Here is a 4,717-nt window from a genome sequence, read left to right as displayed (position 1 = left end):
TTTTGATGGATTATGGAACAAGGAGTGGCAAGAGCCTAAGCTTGGGGATGCCCACGGCACCCCCAATATAATCCAAGGACACAAAAAAGTCAAAGCTTGGGGATGCCCCGGAAGGCATCCCCTCTTTCGTCCACTTCCATCGGTAATTTACTTGGAGCTATATTTTTATTCACCAACATGATATGTGTTTTGCTTGGAGTGTCTTGTATTATTTTTGTCTTTGTGTCTTAGTATGCCACAATCATCCTTGCTGTACATACCTTTTGAGAGAGCCATACATGAATTAAAATTTGATAGAATACTCTATGTGCTTCACTTATATCTTTTTGAGCTAAGTAGTTTTGCTCTATGTGCTTCACTTATATCTTTTCGAGCTAAGTAGTTTTGCTCTATGTGCTTCACTTATATCTTTTTGAGATATGTAGTTTTGCTCTATGTGCTTCACTTCTATCTTTTGAGCATTATAATTTTGCTCTATGTGCTTCACTTAGATCTTTTAGAGCACGGTGGTGGATTTGTTTTAAAGAAACTATTGGTCTCTCATGCTTCACTTAAATTATTTTGAGAGTCTCTTAATAGCATGGTAATTTGCTTAATAATAATATGATTGGTATTCAAGATTTGTGAAACTTTCTTTTGAGTGTGTTGAATACTAAGAAAATAGTGAAGCATGATAATTGTTTTGAGATATGGAGATGATAATATTAAAGTCATGCTAGTTGAGTAGTTGTGAATTTAAAGAATACTTGTGTTAAAGTTTGTGATTCCCATAGCATGCACGTATGGTGAACCATTATGTGATGAAGTCGGAGCATGATTTATTTATTGATTGTCTTCCTTATGAGTGGCGGTCGGGGACGAGCGATGGTCTTTTCCTACCAATCTATCCCCCTAGGAGCATGCGCGTAATACTTTGCTTTGATAACTTCTAGATTTTTGCAATAAGTATATGAGTTCTTTATGACTAATGTTGAGTCCATGGATTATACGCACTCTCACCCTTCCACCTTTGCTAGCCTCTCTAATACCACGCACTTTTCGCCGGTATCATACAGCCACCATATACCTTCCTCAAAACAGCCACCATACCTACCTATTATGGCATTTCCATAGCCATTCCGAGATATATTGCCATGCAACTTTCCACTGTTCCGTTTATCATGACACATTCATCATTGTCATATTGCATATCCCGGTACACCGCCGAAGGCATTCATATAGAGTCATATTTTAAGTATCGAGTTGTAATTGTTGAGTTGTAAGAAAAATAAAAGTGTGATGATCATCATTTTTAGAGCATTGTCCCAAGTGAGGAAAGAATGATGGAGACTATGATTCCCCCATAAGTCGGGATGAGACTCTGGATGAAAAATAAAAAAATAAATAAAAGAGGCCAAAGAAGCCCCAAAAAAAAGAGGCCATAAAAAAGAGAGAAAAGGCCTAAATAAAAAAAATGATAGAAAAAGAGAGAAGGGACAATGTTACTATCCTTTTACCACACTTGTGCTTCAAAGTAGCACCATGATCTTCATAGTAGAGAGTCTCTCATCTTATCACTTTCATATACTAGTGGGAATTTTTCATTATAGAACTTGGCTTGTATATTCCAATGATGGGCTTCCTCAAATTGCCCTAGGTCTTCATATCTATTGATGGGCATCTCCATAGCCCGTTGACATGCCTAGTTGATGTGAGACTATCTTCTCCTTTTTGTCTTCTCCACAACCACCATTCTATTCCACTATAGTGCTATATCCATGGCTCGCGCTCATGTATTGCGTGAAGATTGAAAAAGTTTTGAAAAAGTTAGAGTATGAAACAATTGCTTGGCTTGTCATCGGGGTTGTGCATGATTTAAATACTTTGTGTGGTGAAGATAGAGCATAGCCAGACTATATGATTTTGTAGGGATAACTTTCTTTGGCCATGTTATTTTGAGAAGACATAATTGCTTTGTTAGTATGCTTGAAGTATTATTATTTTTATGTCAATATAAACTTTTGTCTTGAATCTTTCGAATCTGAATATTCATATCACAATTAAGAAGATTTGCATTGAAATTATGCCAAGTAGCACTCCGCATCAAAAATTCTCTTTTTATCATTTACCTACTCGAGGACGAGCAGGAATTAAGCTTGGGGATGCCTGATACGTCTCCAACATATCTATAATTTTTGATTGCTCCATGCTATATTATCTACTGTTTTGGACTATATTGGGCTTTATTTTTCACTTTTATATTATTTTGGGACTAACCTATTAACCGGAGGCCCAGCCCAGAATTGCTATTTTTTGCCTATTTCAGTGTTTCGAAGAAATGGAATATCAAACGGAGTCCAAACGGAATGAAACCTTCGGGAACGTGATTTTCTCACCAAACGTGATCCAGGAGACTTGGACCCTACGCCAAGGCATCAGAGAGGCGGTCACAAGGGTGGGGGCGCCCCCCCCATAGGGCGCGCCCCCTACCTCATGGGCCCCTCGGAGCTCCACCAACAATACAATACACGCCTCCCTGCCTCGTGGCCTCCTCATTGATTTCTTGACGTCTACTCCAAGTCCCCTGGATCACGCTTGTTCCAAAAATAACTCTCCCGAAGGTTTCATTCCGTTTGGATTCCGTTTGATATTCCTTTTCTGCGGAACACTAAAATAGGAAAAAAAACAACAATTTGCACTGGGCCTTGGGTTAGTAGGTTAGTCCCAAAAATAATATAAAAGTGTATAAATAAGCCCATTAACATCCAAAACAGATAATATAATAGCATGGAACAATAAAAAATTATAGATACATTGGAGACGTATCAAGCATCCCCGAGCTTAATTCCTGCTCGTCCTCGAGTAGGTAAATGATAAAAACAGAACTTTTGATGTGGAATGCTACCTAGCATAATTCTCAATGTAATTTTCTTTATTGTGGCATGAATGTTCAGATCCGAAAGATTCAAGACAAAAGTTTAATATTGACATAAAAATAATAATACTTCAAGCATACTAACTAAGCAATTATGTCTTCTTAAAATAACATGGCCAAAGAAAGTAATCCCTACAAAATCACATAGTATGGCTATGCTCTATCTTCACCACACAAAATATTTAAATCATGTACAACCCCGATGACAAGCCAAGCAATTGTTTCATACTTTTGATGTTCTCAAACTTTTTCAATCTTCACGCAATACATGAGCGTGAGCCATGGACATAGCACTATAGGTGGAATAGAATGGTGGTTGTGGAGAAGACAAAAAAAGGAGAAGATAGTCTCACATCAACTAGACGTATCAATAGGCTATGGAGATGCCCTTTAATAGATATCAATGTGAGTGAGTAAGGATTGCCATGCAACGGATGCACTAGAGCTATAAGTGTATGAAAGCTCAACAAAAGAAACTAAGTGAGTGTGCATCCAACTTGCTTGCTCACAAAGACCTAGGGCATTGTGTGGAAGACCGTCATTGGAATATACAAGCCAAGTTCTATAATGTAAAATTCCCACTAGTATATGAAAGTGACAACATAGGAGACTCTCTATCATGAAAATCATGGTGCTACTTTGAAGCACAAGTGTGGTAAAAGGATAGTAACATTGCCCCTTCTCTCTTTTTCTCTCATTTTTTTATTTGGGCATTTTCTCTTTTTATGGCCTCTTTTTTTCCTTTCTTTTATTTATTTATTTTTCGTCCGGAGTCTCATCCCGACTTGTAGGGGAATCATAGTCTCCATCACATGGGACAATGCTCTAATAATGATGATCATCACACTTTATTTATTTACAACTCAAAAATTACAACTCAATTCTTAGAACAAAATATGACTCGATGTGAATGCCTCCGGTGGTGTACCGGGATGTGCAATGACTCATGAGTGACATGTATGAAAGAATTATGAACGGTGGCTTTGCCACAAATACGATGTCAACTACATGATCATGCAAAGCAATATGACAATGATGAAGCATGTAATAATAAACGGAATGGTGGAAAGTTGCATGGCAATATATCTCGGAATGGCTATGGAAATGCCATAATAGGTAGGTATGGTGGCTGTTTTGAGGAAGGTATATGGTGGGTTTATGGTACCGACGAAAGTTGCGCGGTACTAGAGAGGCTAGCAATGGTGGAAGGGTGAGAGTGTGTATAATCCATGGACTCAATATTAGTCATAAAGAACTCACATACTTATTGCAAAAATTTATTAGTTATCGAAACAAAGTACTACGCGCATGCTCCTAGGGCTATAGATTGGTAGGAAATGACCATCGCTCGTCCCCGAGCGCCACTCATAAGGAAGACAATCAATAAATAAATCATGCTCTGACTTCATCACATAACGGTTCACCATACGTGCATGCTACGGGAATCACAAACTTTAGAACAAGTATTTCTCAAATTCACAACTACTCAACTAGCATGACTCTAATATCACCATTTTCATATCTCAAAACAATCATCAAGTATCAAACTTCTCATAGTATTCAATGCACTTTTTATGATAGTTTTTATTATACCCATCTTGGATGCCTATCATATTAGGACTAACTTTATAACCAAAGAAAATTACCATGCTGTTCTAAAAGACTCTCAAAATAATATAAGTGAAGCATGAGAGATCAATAATTTCTATAAAATAAAACCACCACCGTGCTCTAAAAGATATAAGTGAAGCAGTAGAGCAAAATTATCTAGCTCAAAAGATATAAGTGAAGCACATAGAGTAT

Source organism: Triticum urartu, chromosome 7 (genome assembly GCF_003073215.2).
Source record: "Triticum urartu cultivar G1812 chromosome 7, Tu2.1, whole genome shotgun sequence".
NCBI lineage: Eukaryota > Viridiplantae > Streptophyta > Magnoliopsida > Poales > Poaceae > Triticum > Triticum urartu.
The sequence above is the reverse complement of the archived record's forward strand: the minus strand, read 5'-3'. Positions refer to the sequence as shown.